The 12732-nt window shown below is 36.9% G+C and overlaps 1 long non-coding RNA gene across 2 annotated transcripts; it reads right to left on the reverse strand.

The window, feature by feature from the left end:
* Positions 1–381: 381 nt before the first annotated feature.
* LOC141378247 (uncharacterized) lies at positions 382–4417 on the reverse strand. Of its 2 annotated transcripts, none has more exons than XR_015511717.1 (4): positions 4027–4417; positions 1639–3016; positions 875–948; positions 382–802 (listed from the first exon to the last, which is right to left on the reverse strand). It is a non-coding gene; the product is annotated as an uncharacterized LOC141378247 (long non-coding RNA). The 2 variants fall into 2 exon arrangements; XR_015511716.1 differs by having other exon boundaries at positions 1247–3016; positions 4027–4211.
* Positions 4418–12732: the final 8315 nt, after the last annotated feature.

The following is a 12732-nucleotide window of genomic DNA, read 5'->3' on the forward strand; positions in this document are numbered from 1 at the left end:
TAAATCCACCTGTACCCCTTGTTTTTTTACTGTGGGGGAAACCGGAGCACCGGGAGGAACCCTAATCCTGACATGTGGAGAACATGCAAACTCCACACAGAAACGCCAACTGACCCAAATGGGACTCGAACCAGCAACCTTCTTGCTGTGAAGTGACAGTGCTAACCACTGAGCCATCACGTGTCCCTTTCTATGAAAACTACAGCAGCATAATAAAAACATTTTTAAACAACCTGTAGCAACAGTCAATGTTTTAATCAATGTTTAGCTATCTTTGGCTTGCATAATTTGCCGCTCATCCGTTTGTTCCAGAACAACAACTAAAACACATTCTTTAGTAACCTGTGAAACAGATGAAGGATCAAAAAGAAAGAAGAATCGTGTTTCATTCAACACAATTTCCTCAGTTTAATGCTTTAACCAAATGTGCTTTCTTTCCCCAAAGAAGACAAGATCCAAATTTCAGTCATTCATCATTCAGCAGTCATTTTGGCGCAGGAGCCAAAGGCAATGACAACAACAGGACAAAAAGACTGTCGGTTGCCAGGATATAAAATGACACGGGTGTGCCGGAACATTGTTTTCAACACATCTCATGGCAAAAACATTACTGCGCACCAGCATTTGCCTGCCTTCAGTTTGAATGGAATGTTGATGCTGTGTTGTGCCAAAGTTAGTTTGGACTCCCAGCGGTGAGAGGATTGATCCAGCATGCAGCTCTAGATGCCTTTCCTAGTGTTTTTCTCCCGTTCCCTTGGAAGCTGAACTTGTGCTTCCTTTGAGCCTCTCCATAGAGATGTGCCTGTATGAGGAAGGACAGCTGTTAAAGTCGTAATCACTCTGTCTCAATGTACATGCACACACATTTACTCACACACTATTGGCTGCTTTGTGACCTCTGAGGGATTTCAATGAGTTTGTATGTACAGATAGAGAGTTACTGGCTTCCTGTTGAACAGAAAAAAAACGACCAGGTTACTACAGGACACTATTAATCTTCAGCCTGTGACATTTGGACAAACATTTAGATCTAAACATAAATCTGCAGGATTACCTGTCATGATGCACATTTTGCTGCAAACATAAATTAGTTTAAACAGTGTGGCCTGGGGGGCTTTAGGTGCTCAAGCCTCAGCCCTTTACTCAATATAAAGGGTGCCCCTTCGCAACAGTTATCAACAACAATGTTGGGGTCAGTAAAATGAATTGGAATTATAATTAATATAATAGTATCAAGTGCTGTCACCTCACAGCAAGAAGGTCGCTGGTTCGAGTCTCGGCTGGGTCAGTTGGCGTTTCTGTGTGGAGTTTGCATGTTCTCCCTGTGCTCGCGTGGGTTTCCTCCGGGTGCTCCGGTTTCCCCCACAGTCCAAAGATAAATAAAGGAATTTAGCCGAAAAGAAAATGAATGAATGAATGAATGAGACCATACAAATTCGTACAAATTAGCCACTAAATCCAAAAAGTTACGAATTGCCTTGAGATCATGTTGCATAAAACGGTTCCTATAAACAGCTAGGTGTTTGGGAGATTGTCCAGAAAGAAAAACATTTTTAGAAATTTCCCTGAGGATCTTTAAGCAGACTTGAAGTGAAAGGCACTTTGGGCACATAGAAATCTGCAGTGATGTAGGCAAACCTGTGCGTCTCTCAGCTCTGGCAGCCCTCAGTGTTGACAGAGGACACAGGGCTCCCATTGAAGAGGTCACTCTCTCCCCAAAAGCAGATGTTCACAGTGAGCAGAGGTGCAGAGAGACGGCCTCACTGTCAGCCTGCTTACAGTTTCACAAATATACAGAGACACGTGAAATAAGCGGACGTGATGAGGAAAATAAAACCCCAAAGGGAATAGAGGAAAGAGTGTACAGAGATCGTGCAGAATTATATGGCACTTTACATGAATAGCGTATAGAAAAACAAATACATTAAGCCTATTAGTGCTGAAAGAAATAGAAATGATAATATTACTCATTTTCAGTTTTGGATATACTTTATATAGCAAATATGTAAAGCTACAGTATCTTTAAAACAACAACTAAAAAATGGCAAAGAACACGCACTGTAACTAAAATGAAAGCAGAAAGTATAAAAACTAAAACAAATTCAAACTAATAATGAAACCTACAATACTAGAATCTCTAGTACACTATATAGAAATTCTGGGTTCCACACAGTGTAAAACTCAACAGTCAATTTTATTAAATGAAATGAGTGTAGTTAACTCAAAATTTACTAAAAGTTAATTCTAATCATTTGAAAAGTGTTTTGAACTCAGTGTTAAAAGTAATGAGTTAATTAAATACCTCATTACTTCAGCTTAAATGGTTTAAGTTCACAGTACTCATATAGATTAGTTTAACTCAAATGCTTTGTAGCAATCGCTTTACTCAAATGGTTTGAGTTGCCTTAACTTATTGGGTTTTACAGTGCCCAGTTGGTTTGAGTTCTCATCATTTACAGGGTTTTACTGAGCTCAATTTGCTTCATTACCCAAATGGATTAAGTTCACAGTACTCAATAGGATTTGTTGTTGAACTTAAATGGTTTGTTGCAGTCAGTTTCTTCATACGATTTAAGTTGCCTGTTTTAAATGAGGCCAGTTAATTTTAAGTTTGGTTTCCTGCAGGAACAAACATGCAGGAAACTTTTGGCCTGTGAGGCTCCTCAGATCCACACACACACGCATAGGGTCTCAGTCCTTGCAGGGCGGTAGATAAATCAGTGTCAGGGCTTTTGGGAAAGCAGTGAGAGCGGTCAGATCTCATACGCTCAAGGTCAAGGATACAAAGGCCTCAGAGACAGAGACACAGCAGGTTCCTCAGCACGTCCTCCAGCGCAGCAGAAGGCTTTAATTGACCGAGTCTGGATCTCATCCAGCGAATAATAATGGAGTCAATGGGGCTCTCGGGTCGAACGGAGGATACTGTGCTGGAAAGGGACAAGAATGGAATGGACAACAAAGATGATCCTCTCTGGAGAAGGATGACTCGGACTTCGATTACAGCTTGGCGATTTTCCTGATTCAACAGAGCAAGAAAACAATTACTGGAGGCAAGTGTTCACGTTTACATTTCAAATTTGGGGGATTAGGGATGCTAGTGGATGCTGTGTGAAATCATGTGTGATTACTTGGGAACGTTGGATGCTTATGATTTATCGATCGATTCACTGCGATCATCTTTTACATTGATAAAACAATGGGCATCATTAAGTCAAGAGGAGGAAGTTGAATGAAAAATAGTAGTGGTTCCAGAGTTGCCAGGTTTTTCCAACAAAACTCTGGTGGAAATTAACCCTAAACCTGTGAAATTAAGTTTAAAGTCTGTTCTGTGCATCATTCCCTTGTAGTAAACTAACAGTAGAAGGGCCGTGGTAAAAAATATTGTGGCTGAAATCGACTTAGATCTCAACCTACTAACTCAAACTTAGATCAACAAGGGACCATCACTCCATTTATGGAATAGTCTGACTATGATTGAAGATTTCCAAAACAAACTTCTTTTCTGCCTTAGTGGATTAACCTGTATGGATTAATTGTTCAATGTGTGCTAGCAAAAGAAACATTGTAAGCCATTGAATGTGTTTTTTATGATAAAATGTAGTGGACAATATCAGGCAAATTATCTGTGCTCATATCCCTCTTTAAAAAAAGTGAAGATTTTTGGTTTAGTGCAAGAAAAAAAGATGAGTACATTTAAATGAGTAGGCCCATATTAAAAATGTATCCACGAGTATATGTTTACATGGACACCAATAACCCGATTGGAACATGACAATAAGACAATACTCTGAATAAGAGTCTACCATGTCGACAATGATTTGGTTAATTTAATCTGAGTAAGGTCATAATCGAACTAAACAATAATCAGGTATGTGGAGTATGCCGACTTTAGTCGCATTATTGAAGTGCAGCACATGATGTAAACACCACAATCAAACTATTATTGTTGTGTAGGACATTTCGCTGAATTTTGCAACAGGATATTCTATACATACACGGCTGTTTGACACTATTCTCTGTACCTACCGAGTCGGTGAAGGACCACAGACACCTGCATCTCAAAATGCGGAGGGTTTTTCCCCATACGGCGTGCAGAATCAACTTCAATTAAACTACACTCTTCCAGCAGTTCATACTCCCATCCAATGTCTTGTTTGTCACGGGGGCCATGCATGAAATGTTTCTGAATGAAAGTGAAAGTACCAAACTGCAGTTAAAGTTGACAAATTAAAAACAAAACATCCAAAATTACACAAAACTCCGGAGGAAATGTGAATAGCGTGTTGACGCTAATCGAATTATGTGCTATAACATGTAAAACGGGATCATGAAAGAAACATTAAAAAAGCAACTCATGTAAACGCCTTAATCATACTATTCTCTTATTTAGATTAAGGCAATTAATTTGATTACTGATGTCCAGCACATCTGCCAACATTTGTCTCTGAAAATCCAGGAGACCAGGGTCGGGGCTGAGGTGTCTGATTAACACAGCTGAGAACCAGTTAAATAACTGTACTATGCTCCGGGTTTCAGGTGACCGCTGCGATCGGATACTATATCAAAGTAGGCAACCCGGTGGGCTGTCCAACTGTACCAAAAAGCAGAGAACTGAGGGGGTAGGGGGGTGAAATATGGGAGTTTTTCAGGAGAAATAACAAAACGGAAGGGTGGCGGGAGATAAGTCTGAAATACGGGTGACTCCCGGGAAAAATGGGAGTGTTGGCAGGTATGATGTCCATGTACAGTTGAAGTCAGAATTATTAGCCCCCTGAATTATTAGCCCCTGTTAATTTTTTCCCCCAATTTTCTTTTAATGGAGAGCAGATTTTTTTCAACACATTTCTAAACATAATAGTTTAATAACTCATTTCTAATAACTGATTTATTTTATCTTTGCCATAATAACAGTAAATAATATTAGACAAGATATTTTTCAAGACAATTCTATTCAGATTAAAGTGAGTTTTAAAGGCTTAACTAGGTTAATTAAATTAACTAAGCAGGTTAGGGTAATTAGGCAAGTTATTGTATAATGATGGTTTGTTCTGTACACTATCGAAAAAAAATATATAGCTTAAAAGGGCTAATAATTTTGACCTTAAAATGATTCTTAAAAAATTAAAAACTGCTTTTATTTTAGCCAAAATAAAACAAATCAGACTTTCTCCAGAAGAACAAACATTATCAGACATACTGTGAAAATTTCCTTGCTCTGTAAAACATCATTTGGGAAATATTTTAAAAAGAAAAAAAAAATTAAAAGGGGGGGAAAATAATTCTGACTTCAACTGTAAATGTAGTTCATGTGAGGTATGAAGACCAATGTAGTGAGTGGACATTTGTGAATACACACTGGCCTTTTCACCAGATATTTCTTAATATCCAGCATTTTTAGAAGAAACCAACACACAAAGAGTTTTGCATGCACATGTGCACCAGTCACCAGCTGATACAATGTATATTAGGCCCTGTCCACACGAACACGGGTATTTTCAAAACCACCTTTTTTTCTACGCTGTTTTTTCTGTCTGCCCACACAAAATGCCGTATTGGGTGACTGAAAGCTAAACTTTCTGAAAACTCTGAGTATGTCGTGATCTTGTAGACACTACAAACGGAGTTTTCGTCTCATCAGCGTTTGTGGTTTTCTCCCTTCTGATAGGCCAACACAGCTGGGTTCACACCAAATGTGGAAGATGCGAATGAGGCAAATTTTGCAAGCTTTTGGCAAACGCATTGCATAATCCTTCTCTGCTCTGAAATTTGCATTGACTTGTTTGCACTTTACTGCAAAAATACTTAATTCCCCATTTGGTGTGAACCCAGCATTAAAGTGTGATTAACTAGTCTATCTCCACCTGTAATTGATTGGTTCAGCAAGCCCAAAATGCATCAAAGTGTATTTTTGCTCACTTCTAAAGAAGTTGTTTTTTTTTTAACAAAAGTGTGGAAAATTAATAAAAAATATACGTGTATGTGTGGATATGGCATTGTCTTAGTCATTACTTTAATCATTAATGGTTCTCAATCATTTGTTTCTTTTTACAAACATACAAAGTCTTATTTTCCTTCAACTGTTTTGCTTTTAGTGAGGATGCTTGTGTTTTTACATCATGCCATATCAATGAGTGAATTAGACAAATCTTGCAGAAATGCACTAGGCCTTCAGGCGTCAGCCCTGAGAGATGACACTGTTCAGCAGAATCTGAAAGAGTCAAAAGCCCACTGCTGATCTGTTCAGAGGAAACAAACAGGTCCTGCCCTGAATCTCCTGCATCCTGTCAAAGCCAAGGCGACGTGTTCAAGAGGAATGAAAGAGCATGACAGAGAGACCAAACCCAGAGCTCTTCCAAAAGCAGATGACTTCAATTATTCACCTTCATGCAGCCGTAACCCTCTATGACAAAATAAGGTATTACTAAATCTGTTACACTTATTTGAAGCTTCGTTTAATTATTTCACACTCATTAAATTGTTCATCTATTTATTTAATGATATGACATATAACCAATTACAAAATTTAACCAGTTTGTATCATTCATTGATTTTCCTTTGGCTTAGTCCCTGATTTATCAGGGGTCGCACAGTGGAATGAACCACCAACTATTCTGGCATGTTTTACGCAGCAGATGCCCCTCCAGCTGCAACCCAGTATTGGGAAACAACTATATACTCTCATATCCACACACACTCATACTACGGCCAATATAGTTTATTCAATTTCCATATAACACATGTCTTTGGACTGTGGGAGAAACCGGAGAAAACCCAAACCAACACGGGGAGAGCATGCAAACCCCACATAGAAATACCCCAGCTGGGACTTGAACCAGCAACCTTCTTGCAGTGAGGAAACAATTTTAGCCACTGAGGCACCACGATATATATATATATATATATATATATATATATATATATATATATATATATATATATATATATATATATATATATATATATATATATATATATATATATATATATATATATATATATATACACCCCCAGTATATATATATAAAAAAATTAATAAATAAACAACTATTAAAATATATATGCAACTTGATTATTCACCAAAGTGGTAACACTTTATGGTGGTACATTAGTAATAAAATAAACATAACCAAATAAGTATATGTAAAGAAAGAAAGAGCACTGAAACATGCTAAGTTCCACACAAACGATTTGTGTAGGGAGAACAGAAAGGAATTAAGTTAACTCATTAGTTTTTACACATTTAAGCTGATTGAACATGACAATTAAATTATCCCCATTAAAAAACTCAATTTCTTTGTTGTTTCAGCTCATTTTAAATAGAGTTTGAGTGAAAGAGATAGAAAGAGAGAGATGTAACCCGGAAAAACAACTAGATAATCAATTAAATTACTTGTAAATAAATGTAACAGGTAAAATAATAATAAAAGTGTAACCAAATATGTTAATAAATGTAATCAATTATATAAATAAATGTAACTAAATTAATAAATAAATGTAACCAGGTAAATAAATATATTTTAAAAATGGTCAAAATAAATAAATATACATAAATACAAAATATTATTAAAACATTTGAAATGAAAACAATGCTAAAAAAATAACAACAATATTTACAACCATTAAATAAATTCCCATAACATTTAAATAAATTCTAAAACTAAACATCATGTTACATTACATTAAAACACTTTAAATGCATCTACAGTATACAACATTAAACGTTAACAACTGCCAACTAAGCTTCAAAAATTGTAATTGTAAGACTGGAAACTTGAATGTCTGTAGCAAACAACAGCTCCACAACCCACAGCAAAGGATTCACTACAAATGTCTCCAATTTAACCCTGGCGTCTCGAGTTAACCAGCCTTGCTCACTCTCTCTTTAATGTGGCCAACGCTATGAGGTAAAGTGCTTCACACATTTGACAAAGGCGATTTGAGTCATTAAACTAGTACTGAACCCCAGGGGTCCCATAACATCATTTATCAAACACTTCTAATTTGTTACATTAACTCCATACAGATCCTGTATGGCAAGCCCTTTTAACATTTAATCTTTTAAGAAATGTAGTATATGTTTTCAAGCCATTTCATTTTAGGCTGCATTTATACTGCATTGTTCAAGTGACTCAATTCCGATTATTTTTTCTCCCATGTGGCACAGATAGCATATGGCCCATGTACGTATAAGCAGGAACAAATCACATGGATTACAATTTACTCAAATCAGATTCAGGCCTTGTTCATATGTGGAAACTTATCCGATATGAATCAGATCTGTGCTGTCGTGTCTGGCGTGTAAGCAGGTACATCGGATTTTTACCTGTCAATGCGAGTCGCACGTCATTAAAAACCATAGCAAATAACGTCAAGGCTGACACTTTCTTTTCAGAACAGACTTCAGCAGAGTCCCAATCCTTAAATCTCATACACGAGGACTTAAACAGCTTTCATACTGTCATATAGCACAGGTATTTAAGTATGTTAATGAGAGCGAGAGAGCGCAATGTCTGCCACGTAACCATTGCTAATCACTATAAACTAGTAAATACATCACGTGCATAAATCACACCATGGACATTACATTAAAAAGCCTAAAGGTTTTTAAAAAAGCCTATATATCAAAAGAAGATAGACAAATGAAAACCTTTCCGTCATAAACTATAGTAAAACAGCTGGTCAAAAGCTGCAAACAGATTAAATACAGGAATAGCGAAAAGGGCACTCTTTAATTATCAGCTGTTAGTCAGCGTCCACTCTTTTTTTTTTCCTGGTCAATGCGCCTTTGCCATGTGCTCTGTAAATTCAGACGATCGGATACGAGTCACTTCTAAAAGATTATGATAGCAGGTCAGCAAAAAAAATAAAGAATTAAAAATCGGATACAGTTACAAAATGACCATCAAGACCTGCAGTGTAGTGGAGAGCGGAATACTTACGCCACTGAACAGCGCCAATGCCTTACTCAAAGCAATGCACAGACTGCTAGGAAGGTTTGTTTCAATTATTATTTTTTCATTTTATTTTTGGCCAATCAATAATTCTAATTTTATTATTTGATGATGTTATATTAATAGGAAATGACAGCATTACCAACAGGCACAACATAAGTGTCCAACATAAGTGTGTTTTTGATTTAGTGGCTAATTCGTATGAATACGTACGATCTAATCAGTACAATTTTGTACGATTTGCTCATCCCCCAATGACGGTTTGGTTTAGGGGTGGGGTTGGGTGCCACGCTTCCTTTTTAAAATCGTACAATTTCGTACTACTGAACTCATACGAATTCGTACAAATTAGCCACTAAACTGGCAAAATGTAAAATATTTACATTTTCTTGTGAGATCAGGCTGTTATATCCTATCTTTGTAGCCAACTAATAGACTACTTGTTACTAAAGAACTTGTAATTGAAGAAATGTACACTAGTTTATGATCAGGTAGTTCTTAATATATTCGTACCTACAATATAGGCCTACACTACTAGCATTAAAGTAGATACGGCTTATAGATTAAATGTTAATTCAGCTTGCCGTAGGCCAAGCGCTTACAGGAGGAGAGGAGACTTTATGAATCAGCGAAACGAACCAATGACTGCAAGGAACACATCCCTTATCTGAACACGGCTTGACAAGAAATCAGATCATCAATAAAGGATGTCTTTCTTTTTTTTTTTTTTTATTAAAAAATGCAAATATACAACCACAATTCGGAGATTGATATACAAAGGAGAAAAAATACAAGCTTCATTAGCTGCAGAAAGAAAAAAGACTAACAAAACAAAGAAAGGGGTAGGTAAATTACAATTGTATAAAAGTGTATGAAAGCAAATTAAGAGCATTAGGAATCTTACTCAAATCAGTCAATAGACAACAGTTCTTCATACAGAACCAGGAATCTGACACATTTTTTTTACATACGGAAAGATTTGAGCAGCGAGTCATCTTCAATCAGAAAATGTCGACTGAAGTCATGCATTTTTGCTTTTGTATAAAAAATTGTCTAAACAAGATAAAAAAGTTGAAGATAAATTATTTAGATTTATGTGAAGATTTTGAGTAATAACAAATAATTTCTTCAAAACTAAAAGATTGTGCAAAGATGGAGGAGTGTTTAAATAACGATAGTCAAACCAAAATTTCTGAACAAATTCACACATAAAAAAATAAAAGTATTTAAGCTTCATCATCCTCACCATAAAATGTATAACTACTCGGAATATCCGCATATTTGGAAACAAATGAGCCGGATATTTTATGCAATATTTTGAAGAAGAAAAAAATCAATAAAGGATGTCCAAAAAGAGCTCTGGAGATCGCGCACGTAAACTACCATATGTTGTTTTGAGCACACTAGGGACAGACACAGAGAAATGAAAACAAACGGCCGAGGAATTTGCTTTGCGAGCACAGTTTTGTTCAGCAGCTCATATGGAGGCCTTGTATGCATCCTGTGAATGTTTCGTGCTGTTTGAAATCACTCGACGGCGATAAAGGACAACTAACCAGTTGAATATGTTTAGGGGAGAGTTTGCTGTCAAAATATGCTTTCAACAGATAAATGCCTTGTAAACTATTAAGCTCAAGTTGGTTTTGCAACTCTTTTGGGAGATGAAGTTCACGTGTACGAACTGTTTGCTTCGTATGGCAAGCCGTTTTAACATTTTATTTACAAAATGTGGCCTTATATTGCCCGTTTACACTTAAGGGTACATTAGGGTTTATGTCACCTTTATCAGGCTTGTGTTTCCACTGCCAAAAGGTGCTTGTCTGTTTCTGACATGATCGCATGTCAGAAGCACTTCAATAATCATGCACACATTATTATCATCAGCTCAAGAAGAAATATTTCGAACATAGATGCATGGCAAAACACTCAAGAAAGTGAAACCGCTCGCGCTTTAGACAGCCTTGAAAACAACTATAGGGCACAGCGTAGATTCTGCTTATCTTCTTGGCTTTGTGGCTGTTCATCACGATGAAGATGACTGTTTGTTTGAGCTTCAGTCGACCATGGCTCATCATATGTATATATTATTACGATGTAATGTCTCGGCTGTGCATTTAAAAATGCTGCTTCCTTTGATTTTAAGCAAGTAGTGATGTTTCTCTATAAACCAATAGCGTTCAGCTGCGCGTCTCACTACGACTTTTGGTATACCCTTTTGTTGTGCTAGATACTGTTCCGAAAAAATTTTATTTTTTTGTATCTTTAGACCAGGGCTGCGTCCGAAACCGCATACTTCCATACTATATAGTACGCTAAAATCAGTATGCGAGCCGAGTAGTGTGTCCGAATTCATAGAATTCGAAAATCAGTAGGCGAGAAGTACCCGGATGACGTACTACTTCTACTAGATTCTGAAGTGCGCATCTCATGCACGCTGCGCTATCCCATAATGCCTCGTGAGAGAATTCATGATTGGAAGTGAGGCAATGCAACTGACACAGGTATAGGTCACGTGACCATGACAAAATGGCGGATGTAGTACGTCTGAATTCCATTCATACTTTTCACATTCATACTGTATAGAACGTACTTTTTTAACGGCCCAGTAGTACGTTTAAATTCAAATGCAGCACCTACTAAGTAGTAGGCGGTTTCGGACGCAGCCCAGGGGTGACCAACCCTGTTCCTGGAGATCGACCTTCCTGCAGATTTCTGTTGCAACCCATATTAAACACACCTGCCTGTACTTATTAAGTGCTGTTCAGGTCCTAATTAATTGATTCAGGTGTGTTTGATCAGGGTTTGAGCTGAACTCTTTAGGAAGGTTGATCTCCAGGAACAGGGTTGAGCACCCCTGCTTTAGACAGTGGAAACGGCCATAAAAGCGTGCTGAAACTTACCACTCATTGGAAACGGCCCATATTTGTGTGTGCTCTCCAAAGGTTTATATGTAAAACAGTTAACTTGAGCTCAAGATAATAACGTCCGCATTATTAGTAAAGTGCTGACTCTCACATCCTTTCCGAAACTGACAAATGCGGGGAAAAAAAAAAAACAAAGGAGCAAATGACTGTTTCAGCCACCTAAAACATGAACAAACCACCATGTTTAACTATTATCATACCCTTTTGGACAATTATAAACTGGGAATGACAGAATTACAACTAGGTTACATGTGCCAGTGAAGACTAAAGAGGAGTTTGCCTTGACTTTAATCTTATACGTGTCGAATTGATTTTGAAACCAAAAAAAAAAGCCTAAACATGTATTGTGTGTACATTTTTTGTAATAGATAACATTTCGGAGACTGTAAGAGGCTGTATATATTTGGGCTTGCCCATGAGCTATATTTTTTATTTATTCATTTTATATAGGCCTAATTGCAGATATTCACAGAAAGGTTAATAATTAACATTTAAACACAATAATTTACGTGTATAAATTATGTTTTGTAGGATATATGGATAACCCATACAGTTTTACTTTATCATTGTCGTAAAAGTAAATCTCATCGACTCCGACTTTCTGTTGTACACCACCATGCCTAACAAAAGGGTACTCTTTGGCAGTGAAGACACAAGCCTGATAAATCTGACCCATAATGTACCTCACAACTCAGTGGAAATGAGGCATTAGAGACTAATAGCCCAGTTATGACCCAGTACCACAAAGTCGGTTTAGAAATTGAAATTTAAGTATTAAAAGCTGAAACAAGATATCTTTGCATTGACGTATAGTTTATTTAAAAAAATGTGCTAGTAAATAAAATAGTAACTAATAA

The sequence above is a fragment of the Danio rerio genome, chromosome 16 (assembly GCF_052040795.2).
Source record: "Danio rerio strain M-AB ecotype USA chromosome 16, GRCz13ab, whole genome shotgun sequence".
NCBI lineage: Eukaryota > Metazoa > Chordata > Actinopteri > Cypriniformes > Danionidae > Danio > Danio rerio.